The 12,586-nt window shown below is 34.4% G+C and overlaps 1 protein-coding gene across 8 annotated transcripts in view; it reads left to right on the top strand.

The window, feature by feature from the left end:
• RBM41 (RNA binding motif protein 41) overlaps positions 1–12,586 on the top strand; it is a 68,294-nt gene that overhangs the window by 32,875 nt on the left and 22,833 nt on the right. The gene's annotated exons all lie outside the window — the stretch shown is intronic.

The following is a 12,586-nucleotide window of genomic DNA, read 5'->3' as shown; positions in this document are numbered from 1 at the left end:
AAAAAAAAAAAAAAAAAAAAAAAGAAAAGAAATTGTCCAATATGTAACTAAATAACGTAAATAACTCTTATTTTATTGATCAAATCATTATTTCACATTCATGTTATATGTTACATCTAGAATGGAAAACTCTTCATTACTATATTACCCGAAGAGACAACACAAGCCCCTGGAGCATATACTTTGTTGTGTCTAATTTAAAAAACAAAACCAAAAATATAATGTTAGTTTTTGACTGTCTCTGAATTAAAAAAAAAAATCATTCTAGATGAGGGATATTAAAACAGTTTATTTGACTGATTGAATTTCTAGTAGTTCAGAGGTATTTATACTATTAATTCAAGGGTAGCTTTGTTTTTATTTACTTTTTGTTATGAAATATTAATATACCAAAAGTTATATAGAATAATGTAGCAAATACCTGTGTAGCCAGCCAACCTTTATTAATCATTATAAATTCCTAATATTTTCCATATTTGCTTAATTAAAAAAATAATAAAGCATTACAGATATTCCTGAAGACTTCCACATATTCCTCACCAATCCCATTCTCCTTTATCCTTTCCAGATGTAACCACTATCCTGAATTTGCTATTTATAATTCCTGTGCACGTTTTTATATTTTTGCTACATAGCCATATATTCACAAATAACATATAGTTTTATATGTTTTAAAACGATATAGATGACATACTCTATCATTTTACAACCTTTTTGACTCGATATGCATAATGCTTTTGAAATTTATTTCTAAAGATACAAGGAACTATATAGTATTCCATTGTAGAAATAGACCATCATTTATTATATTTATCCATTTTCCTGAGGATTTGTTCTTTCTGTTATTTTGCTATTACAGTTAATTCTGCAGCAAGTATTATCGTACACCTCTTGTTGCACATATGCCAGACTTTTTCAAACTTAGATTACAATTAGTAGGTTACAACCAATGGAATTTTTTTAATGAAATGGAATAGAATAGAAAATATCAAAAAGCGTTCCCTACAGTATGTTAGGGTAATTACTGTTTCTTAAAGCATTTTATTTTTAATATGTGTTTGTGTATATGTGAGATAATGTGTGTGGGGCCACGTTGAAGAATGCAGTTCTTCGTGTGGATCTCAATCAAAAGTGTTGGGAAGGTGTCATTCTATTACATGTCTCAAATGTTAGTGTGCATCAGAATTGCCTGGAGGGCTTATTAAAACACAGATTGCTAGACTCCACCCCCAGAAATTTTGACTCAGTAGATCTGGAGTGGGGCCTGAGAATTTGCATTTCCAACAAGTTCCCAAGAGATTCTGATCCTGCTGGTCTGAGAGTAACAATTTAAGAATCATCGTTCTAGGTTATATGCCTGGGAGTGGAATTACTGTGATATATAGGGTATGTATATCTCAATTTCAATGGAACAGGGTTTCAGAGATCCTCTTCACGTCCTTGCCAAAACTTTGGAGTATTATTTTGCCAGCCTAATCAGCTTGAAAAGATATCTCATTGTTTTAATTTGCATGTTTCTGATTTCCAGTGAGGTTATGCATGTATTCTTAACATTTATTAGCCTTTGAGGAACTTTCTGTGAGTTACCTGTTATATTCCTTTGCTGAATATTTAATCGTTTGTTTTTTCATATTTATTTATAGGGATTATTTTTAAATTCTGCATATGAATCCTTTCTGTTGTTTAGCAAATATCTTTGCCCAGTGGATGACTTACCTTTTAACTTTGTTCCTGATGTCTTTTGTTGAGCAAAAGTCTTTCATTTTAATGTTATCAGATTATCAGTATTTTATTCAATGGTTTGTGCTTTTTGAATCATTTTAAGGAGATCCTTCCCTACAAATCAATAAGAAAAATACAAACAACACAATAAGAATAAAAGTGTTTATAAAAACAGATATAACAGGCAATTCACAGAGGCAAAAACACCAGTGGCCAATAGACTTAAGAAATCTCATTAGTAATCAATAAAATGCAAAATAAATCTATACTATGATATATACATTTAGTACTTAGAATGCTGGCATATATTTAAAGGCCTGACAATGCCAAGTATTGGTGAGCATATGAAACAGTAAGAACTCTATGTAACCTCAGCACTTTGGGAGGCCAAGGCCGGTGGATCACCTGAGGTCAGGAGTTCGACACCAGCCTGGCCAATGTGGCAAAACCCTGTCTCTACTAAAAATTAGCCAAGTTTGATGGCACACACTTATAATCGCAGCTGCTCAGGAGGCTGAGGCATGAGCACCTTGAACCCAGGAGGTGGAGGTTGCAGTGACCCGAGATCATGCCACTGCACTCCAGCACTCCAGCTTGGGTGACAGAGCAAGACTCTGTCTCAAAAAAAAAAAGAAAAAAGAAAAACAATAAGAACTCTAATATACCTCCGGGGGAATATAAATGAATACAATCACTTCCAAGAACATCATGGCAATGTCTAGTAAAATTGAAGATCTTCATACACTGGAAGTCAGCAGTCTCACTCTTCATTATCTATCCTAGAGAAACTCTTAGACATGCACATTAGGAGATGTTATAATGATGCTTGTTGTAGCATTGTTCATCAGCAGGAGTATGGATAAAACATTGTATGTTTATAAAATAGAATACTACACAGTAGAGAAAATGAATAAAATAGAATTATAGGTATCAATTTGGATGAAACTCACAAACATAATTTTGAATAAAAATAGCTAGTTGCAGATTTCTAGTTTCAGCTTCAACATGTGAAGTCCTTAGAAGTCATCACTCCTGTCTTACAATAAGAAAAACAGTTGAACAAACTAAAAATCAATGACTTTTCTTAGACCCAACAGAAAATTTAAGTCACAGAGCAAACTGTAATCCTGAAATATGAAGAAACAGGGAGTTACAGAAAATCACATCCCAGATTTGCTTATCAGGAGCAAAAGGCACTGGAGACATAAACTGGTAGAAACACTTAGGTGGTAACTTTGACAAATTGCTGGAGTCAGAGCGTAGACTAGTGTAGGAATGACAAAACTCCTGGGGCCCACAGTCTTAGAGGTTTTGATTGCTTCCAGGAACCCCACAAGTTTCAAGGTAAAGACCTAAGAAAAAAAAATCTCGTTTCTGGCATGGATAGAGGAAACATTATCATTTTTAAGTGTATCCAGAACTTTCTACTTAGCGAAGGGCTACCCAGCAAGGAAAACAACTTTACCAAAGCCTTATACAACTCCAGGCTCTTCTAGCCTTCCTGTCTCATCTAAAAGAAAAAAAAAAAGCTGTGAAATGCTTGTGAAGGTTACAGGCTGGAGACACAGGCACACTAAAAGACTGAGACTTCTTCATAGGATCAGAGAATGCCTCCCCTTCCACACCTTGCTACTACATCAACAGAGCTTCAGTATAATAACCATGGATTATAGCTGAAAGACCTGCAAGGATCAGACTCTATTTAAGGAGGTTTTTTTGTTGTTGTTTTGTTTTGATTTGTTTTGGTTTTTTTGTAAATCCAAAGGAAACAAGGGAGACCAAAAGACACTAGGAGAAACAGAAACTTCTGACACCTACAGCTACATCAAACATTAAGCACAGTCCAACTCCTGGCCAGATTAACATAAAACCTCATACTAATGGCCTCTTTGGATTAGTTCCTATTACTTGATAGATCATGTCTAGTTTTCAACAAAAGAAATTATAACGTATGCTAAAAAAAAAAAAAAGCAAAAGAAAAAAAAAAAAAAAAAAACACAGTCTGAAGAGGCAAAACAAGCATGAGAACCAAATTCAGGTTTTGGAATTATCAGATGTGGAATTTAAAATAACCACGATTAATATACTAAGTAGGCTATGAATAAAAGTAGATAACATGCAAGACCAGATGGCTAATCTAAACAGAGAGAAACTCTAAGAAAGAATCAAAAGGAGATGCTAGAAATCAAAAACACTGTAACAAATGAAGAATGCCTTTGATAGGCTCATCAGTAAGTTGGAAACAGCCAAGGAAGGAATCAGTAAGCTTGAAGACATGGCAATAAAAACTTCCCATGCTGAAATACAAAGGAAAAAAAGACTGAAAAAAAGGAACAGAATATCCAACAACTATGGGACAGTTTCAGAGTATAACATACATGTTATTGGAATACCAAAAGGAGAAGAGAAAAAGAAGGAGAAGAAATATTTGAAGTAGTAATGGCTGAGAATTTTCCAAAATTAATAGCAGATAACAAACCATAGACCTGGGAAGCTCCAAGAACACCAAGCAGGATAAATACCAAAACTACACCTAAGCATATCATGTTCAAACTACAGAAAGACAAAGAAAAGATTTTAAAAACAGCCAGAGAAAATACTTTACCTGTATAGAAACGAAGATAAGAATTACATTTCTCATCAGCAACTGTGCAAGCAAGAGAGTAGTGTGAAATATTTGTGTCGAAAGTAAAAAGAAAACACCCACCTAGAATTATTTATCCAGCAAAAAAAAAAAAAATCCTTCAAAAGTGAAGGAAAAATAATAAAGACTTTCTCAGACAAACAAAACTGAGGGAATTTTTCACCAGTAAATCCCACCTTGTAGGGAAAAAAAAAGGCTTTCGAAAAAAGTTCTCCAGAGATAAGCAAAATTATATATGTCAGAAACTCAGATCTGCATAAAGAAAGAAAGAGCATAGGAGAATGCATTAAGGTAAAATAAAGTCTTTTATTTTCTCATTTTAAAACAATCTAGAATGAAACTTTTCAAAGTAATAATAGGAATGTGTTGGATAATTATAGTATATGGATAAGTGAAATGAGTAACAGTGATATTATAAGGGATAGGTTGCAGGAATTAGTGTATATATATAATACAAATTTGTCTTTGTTATAAGGTATTTGCACTATCCATGAAGTGGTATAGTTTTATCTGAGAGTGGACTTAGATCAGTTGTAAGTGTATATTGCAAACTCTAAGGCAATTACTAAAAAAAAATTATATAAAGAAGTACAATTGATATGGCTAAGAGAAGGGTGAAAGTGGAAGCATATAAAATAATACTCATTTTTTACAATCTTTTTTCAGAAAACAGAAGCAGAGGGAACACTTCTTAATTCATGAGACCAGCCTTAGCTTAGTACCAAAACCAGATAAAGACATTACAATGACAAAAAACTACAGACAGTATCCCTCATGTGTATAGAAGCAAGAATCCTCTATGTTAGGAAAATCAAAACATTTGATTGAAATATTGATTGAGAAATCAAAATGTTAGGTAATCAAATTCAATAATGTATAAAAATAATTATATACTGTGATCAAGTATGATTTCTTCCAGATATCCACCATAGGTTCAACATTTGAAATTCAATTAATATAATCCGCCACATCAATAGACTAAAGAAGAAAAATCATATGGTCACTTCATTTGATGTAGAAAAACATTTGAAATATCTTAACATCGATTCATGATAAAACTCAGCAAAGTAGGAATAGACTATAACATCCTCAACTTGATAAAGAATATCTACAACACCCTACAGCTAACATCATACTTAATAGAAACTGGATGCTTTCCCCTTTGATCAGAAATAAGGCAAAAATGTCCCCTTTCCCCACTTCTTTTTGACACTGTACTAGAAGTACCAGCTACAGCAGTAAAACAAATGAAGGAAATTAAAAGTATACAGATTGGGAAGGAAAAAATAAAACTCTCTTTGTTCACAAGTAACATGTATGTCTGTGTAGAGAATCCCAAAGAATCAGCCAAAAAACAAACTAACAAACAACTCTTGGAACTAGTAGATTAGTATAGCTTGGAGGTTACAAGGTTTATCCACAAAAGTCAATTGCTTTCCTCTATACCAGAAATGAACAATTGGAATTTGAAATTAAAAACAACACCATTTACAATAGCATCAGAAAAGAATGAAATACTTAGGTATAAATTTAACAAAGTATGTACAGGTTCTATATGCACAAAAGTGTAAAACTGATGAAAAATTAAATAAGATCTAAATAAACACAGAGACGTTTTGTGTTCTTGGATTGAAAGACTTAATATTGTTAAGATATCAGTTCTTCTCAAATTGATTTGTAGATTCCACACAATCCCAATGAAATCCCAGCATGTTATTTTGTGGATATTTAGGAACTGATTCTAAGTTTATATGAAAAGACAAAAGACCCAGAACATGTAACACACTCCTGAAGAAGAACAAATTTGGAGGACTGACACTACCCAACTTCAAGAGTTACTATAATCAAGTAGCATGGTGTGGTGTTGATGGGGGAAAAAAAGACACACGGATCAATGGAGTAGAATAGAGACCCAAGGATTAGACCCACATAAATACAGTAAATTGATATTTGACAAGGGATCAAGGACAGTTTAGTGGAGAAAGAATAGTCTTTTCAACAAATGGTGCTAGAGCAACTGAATAGCCACATTTTAAAAAAAAGAATCTAGATACAAACCTTACATCCTTCATAAAAATTAACTCATAATTGTCATAGACCTAAATATAAAACACAATACTATAAAACTTCTAGAAGAAAAAGATTAAAATCTAAGTGACCTTGTGTTTGATGATGTATTTATCAGATATATCACCAAAAGTACAATATATGTAAGGAACAATTGGTAAGTCAGACTTTATTAACATTATAAACTTCTGCTATATGAAAAACACTTTTAAGAGAATCAAGACAAGCCACAGACTAGAAAAATATTTGCAAAACTCACGTCTAATAAAAAACTTGTATCCAAAATACACAAAGAATTCCCAAAATTCAACAGTATTAAAAAACTCAATTTAAAAAATGGGTAAAAAATAAGAAAAAACACCTCACCACAGAAGATATATACATGGCAAATAAGCATACGAAAAGAAGCTCATTTTTATTTGTCATCAGAGAATTGAAAAATAAGAAGTGCCACTACACACCTACTAGAATGGCTAAAGTCTATAATAAAACTGACAATACCAAATTCTGTTCAGGAAGCAGAGCAACAGGAACTTTTTAAAAAATTATAGATGTAGAAGATACAAGTGCAGTTTTGTTTTGTTTTGTGTTTTGAGGCAGAGTCTCACTCGCTTTCACCCAGATTGGAGTGCAGTGGTGCAGTCTCAGCTCACTGCAACCTCTGCCTCCCAGGTTCAAGCAATTCTCCTACTTCAGCTTCCCACATAGCTGGCTACAGGTGCGAGCCACCACGCCCAGCTAATTTTGTATTTTTAGTAGAGATGGGGTTTTGCCATATTGGCCAGGCTGGTCTCGAACTCCTGACCTCAAGTGATTTGCTCGCCTCGGCCTCCCACAGTGCTGGGATTACAGGCATGAGCTACCGTGCCTGGCTGCAGGTTTTTTTTTTTTTTTTTTTTATGGATATATTTCATAGTCATGAAGTCTGGGACTTTTATTCATTGCTGGTGGGAATACAACCTCTTTGGAAGACAGGTTGGCCACCTCTTACAAAGCTGAACATTATTTTACCACACAGTCCAACTACTGCATTCCTACTTATTTACCCAGTTGATTTGAAAAGCCTGTGTTCAACAAAAACTGCCATGTGAATGTTCGTAGTAGCTTTATTCATAATTGCCAAAAACTGGAAGCAGTCAAGATGTCCTCCAATAGGTTAATGGATACATTCACTTGTGGCAGATCTATACAATGGAATATAATTCAGCAATAAAAAGAAATGCACTGTCCAGCAACAAAAAGACATAGAGGAACTTTAGACGTATATTAATAGCTGAAAGAAGCTAGTATGGAAAGACCGCATATTGTATGATTTCATTATATGACATTCTGGAAGAGGGAAAACTATAGACAGATAATAAATGGCTGCCAAGGGTTTGAGGGGAATGGAGAAGGGAGGAATAGATGAAACAGGGAATCTTTAGGGCAGTAAAATTATTCTGTATAATACTGTAGTTGTAGAGGCAAGACATGCATTTGTCAAAACCCATTAAACTACATAGCACAGAGTGACACTTAATGTATGCAAATGTTAAAAAGTCATTTAGAAGGTTGAGGGACCCTAGGAAAGAATGCAGACAGTGAGAAGAGAGTCTAACTGTAAAACAACCTCATCAAACGGATGGGGGAAAAGATGCTGAACTAAGCATCTTTGGAAATACGTGGAGTCTGAAAGACTAAAAGCAAATGGGACTTCACATAAGCACAGTACCCTTGTTGATAAGGTTATGTCCCATGGCAGGTACTGGTTACTTAGGGAGTAACAATTCTGATACTGTTATACATGCATAATGGAATGGAACAATTAAGTAAATGGATGGCAGATGGTGGGGGCCAGGTTTCTCACTGTTGCAATCTACAGATAAGTAAAAGGAGGAAGCTGAAATGATCCATGTGATAATGGTTTACAGTTGGAGACATCAGGACGAATTCATGTTTAACTTAGTATGGATATAAGTGTTTACATATAGAAATATTTATATGTGTTTATGTAGACATGGATTAGTATAAATAAATATTTTTTGTTCTGTGAGCTGAAAGGACCCAAATGAAAGGACACACCAGTAGCAATGAGCTTGCACAGCAACCTTATCTTGGTTTCTAATACCATTTTCTAATAAAATGAACCAGGGCTCCTTAGAGAAATGGCTGCTTCTAATACTGGGGCAGGAAATATACAAGATGAGCCTTGTGCATCTTGTAGTGCCAGAAAGTAAGGAAGTGCTAAAAAGAACAATATAAAATCATTTTATTGTTCTTTGACATGATGATTTTATGTTGTTTTTTTGACATTAGGGGTATTTCAAAGGAATACAGGAGCCAAATGAAAGAGCTTCCAATGACTAAAGCCAGAACAATTTATGCAGCAAACTAAATAAAATAAAATAAATCATTATCTTAAATCATTATTTTATTCTTCGACATGATGATTTTATGTTTTTTGACATTGGGGATATTTCAAAGGAATACAGGAGCCAAATGAAAGAGCTTCCAATGACTAAAGCCAGAACAACTTGTGCAACAAACTAAGATAAAATAAATCATTATCTTAAAATCATTATTTTATTGTTCTTTGACATGATTTTATGTTGTTTTTTGACATTGGTATTGCAAAGGAATACAGGAGCCAAATGAAAGAGCTTCCAATGACTAAAGCTGGAACAATTTGTGCAACTAAAATAATGTTGGATAATCCAATGTATAGAATAAACATCCATGAGTCCAGGTGATATAAATAAGTGATTGAGTAAACAAATATATAGAGGAACAGAAATATACACCTCCCATGAAAAAGAATTTCATACAACTTATGTAGATACTCTGCCTCAGGGAGGGAAAGCGTAACTCCCCATTCCTTAGTTTTGAGCTGCTCATAATGACTTCTTTCCAAAAGAGTACAGGAAGAAAAAGCAGGAAAAAAGAGTAACTTTTCAAGAAGAAATCTGACAAACACTACCTAAGCCAGGTGATTAAGGCCAACACCAATAGTTGTTAATCATATTGATGAATCATATTGATTGTATGTATGCTTAACATTATGTGATCAAAACTGTACTTCTCCTGTGTGGTTTTCTTCCCAATAATCCATAACCCCAGTCTAAATGTAATGTAACCTAGATCCTAGAACAGAAAAAGGACATTAGGTAAAAACTAAGGAAATCTAAACTATGGACTTTGGTTAATAATAATGTATCAATACTGCTTCATTAATTGTAACAACATATTAATGTGAGATTACATTACATTACCTTAATGTAAGATATTAATAACAGGGAAAACCATGGGGTAGATGGGAGTTCTCTGTATTCTAAATTTTTCTATAAATCCAAAACTGTTCTAAAATTAAAATACATTTTTAAAGAGTTTTTAAAAATGTAGCTGTAGAAGAATGCATATTGTTTATATAAAGGGCTATATTATATGAAGTTGAAAGCATGTAAAATAATACCATGTATTGCATAGGGATACCAGGAAGAGCTTTATGCTGTATTATCATTTGGAGGCTCTGTTTTTCTTTTTCACAGCTTTGTTTATCTTGTTTTTGAACCTAGCTGTATCTGTGTGTGTGTGTGTGTGTGTTATGTATGTTGTGGATACATTCATACGTACATACAAGTCTGCACTTATGTGTGTATATATGCAGAGGGGATGCATCCCAGCATCCCCTGACAGAGCCACCTCAACCAGAAGTCCTCTTTATTTTTAAAAAATATTCATATTGGCCAGGTGCAGTGGCTCACACCTGTAATCCCAGCACTTTGGGAGGCTGAGGCGGGCGGATCACCTGAGGTCAGGAATTTGAGACCAGCCTGGCTAACATGGTAAAACCCCATTTCTACTAAAAATATAAAAAAATAGCTGGGTGTGGTGGCGCGCACCTGTAATCCCAGCTACTGGGGAGGCTGAGGCAGGAGAATCGCTTGAACCTGGGAGGCGGTGGTTGCAGTGAGCCGAGATCACGCCATTGCACTCCAGCTTGGGCAACAAGAGTGAAACTCCATCTCAAAAAAAAAAAATTCATATCAAAGGGAACAGTCTTAGTATGGGTCTTTCCTAATGGATGAGAAACTCGAAGTTTGTTTTCACATACCCCTTTCTATGGTTATTTAATTTGATATTTTCATGATTAGTATTTGAGAGCATAGGCAAGTCAATTATTCTATGCCCTTGCCTTTAAGATATGAACATACATAAATGCTATATATGTTAATATCCAGGTTTTAAAGATTTTGAAACTTAAAGATTCTACTACTTGTTAACAATATTTAATATATTTATTTATACCTTTCAGCACTTAAGTCATTTAAGAGGTATATTTGCTTTTTCTTTGCTTTTGCTGCTCCTGTCTGAATTCTTCCATAGTTCCTTTAAGCTATAAAGGATATAACTAATGCTAGGTAATGTATGAGATTTTTTTTCCTCCTCCATTTTTTTAAAATTGTGTTTTAAAAACACAAGATCTATCCTCTTAACAAATTTTTAGGTGTACAATACAATGTTGTGAATAATAAGCGCAATGTTGTACAGCAAACCTATATAACTTTTTTTTCTTGCATGACTGAAACTTTATACCTGTTGAACAGCAACTCCCCATTTCCTCCTTCTCCCAGCCCTGGTGACTACCATTCTACTTTCTGTTTTACTACTTTAGATACTTCAGTAAGTGGAATCATGCAATATTTGTCCTGTGACTGGCTTATTTCACTTAGCCTATAGTCCTCGAGTTTCATTCGTGTTACAGCATAATGACATATAGGATTTCCTACTTTTTTAAGGCTAAATAATATTCCATTGTATTTATTTTATTTATTTATTTATTTGAGATGGAGTCTGGCACTGTCGTCCAAGCTGGAGTACAGTGGCACGATCTCGGTTCACTGCAACCTCTACCTCCCAGGTTCAAGTAATTCTCCTGTCACAGCCTCCCATGTAGCTGGAATTACAGGCACCCGCCAACGCACCCAGTTAATTTTTTGCATTTTTAGTAGAGATGGGGTTTCACTATGTTGGCCAGGCTGGTCTCAAACTCCTGACCTCATGATCTGCCCGCTTCAGCCTCCCAAAATGCTGAGATTACAGGCGTGAGCCACCACACCCAGCCCCCATTGTATTTATATGCCACATTTTCTTTATCTATTCATAAGTCAGTGGACATTTAGGTTTTTCCACCTGTTGACTATTGTGAGTATTGCCAGGGTGAACATAGGAATGCATATATCTCTTTGAGATGCTAATTTCAGCTCTTTTGGATAAATACCCAGAAATGGGATTGTTGGATTGTATGGTAGTTCTAATTTTAATTTTCAGAGGAACTTCCACACTGTACTTCATAGCAGCTGTACCACTTTACATTCCCATCAACAGTGCACAAGGGTTCCAACTTCTTCATATCCTTGCCAACATTTGTAATTTTCGGTTTTTTTGATAATGGCCATCCTAACAGGTATGTGGTATCTCATTGTGTTTTTCATTTGCGTTTCTCTGTTGATTAGTAATATTGAGCATCTTTTCATATACCTGTTGGCTATTTGTATCTCTTCTTTGGAGAAATGTCTATTTAAGTCTTTTGCCCATATTTTAATGAGGTTGTTTTCTTGCCATCAAGTTGTAGAGTTCCTTATATATTTTAGATATTAAATATGGTTTGCAAATATTTTCTGTTACTCCATAGGTTGCCTTTTCACTCTATTGTTTCCTTTGTTGTGCAGGGCTTTTTAGTTTGATGTAGTCCCACTTATCTATTTCTGCTTTTGTTGCATGTGGTTTTGGTGTCATAGCAAAGAAATCATTGCCAAGACTAATGTGAAGAAGGTTTTCCTCTACGTTTTCTTCTAGGAGTTTTACAGTCTCAGATCATATATTTAAATCTTTAATCCATTTTGAATTGACTTGTGTGTATGGCATAAGATAAGGGTCCAATTTCATTATTTAGCATGTGGCTGTCTTCTCAACATTTTGTTAAAGAGACTGTCTTTTTCTCGTGTTATATTCTTGGCACACTTGTAGAAGATCAGTTGACTGTAGCTTCATGGGTTTATTTTTAGACTCTCAAATTGGTTCCATTGACCTATGTGTCCAGTTTTATGCCAGTACCATACTGTTTTGATTACTGTAGCTTTGTAATATGTTGTGAAATAAGAAAGTGTATGGCCT

This window comes from Hylobates moloch, unplaced genomic scaffold, assembly GCF_009828535.3.
Source record: "Hylobates moloch isolate HMO894 unplaced genomic scaffold, HMol_V3 SCAFFOLD_7, whole genome shotgun sequence".
Taxonomy (NCBI): Eukaryota; Metazoa; Chordata; class Mammalia; order Primates; family Hylobatidae; genus Hylobates; species Hylobates moloch.
Note: the sequence above shows the minus strand (reverse complement) of the source record. Positions and strands in the feature narration are given on the sequence as shown.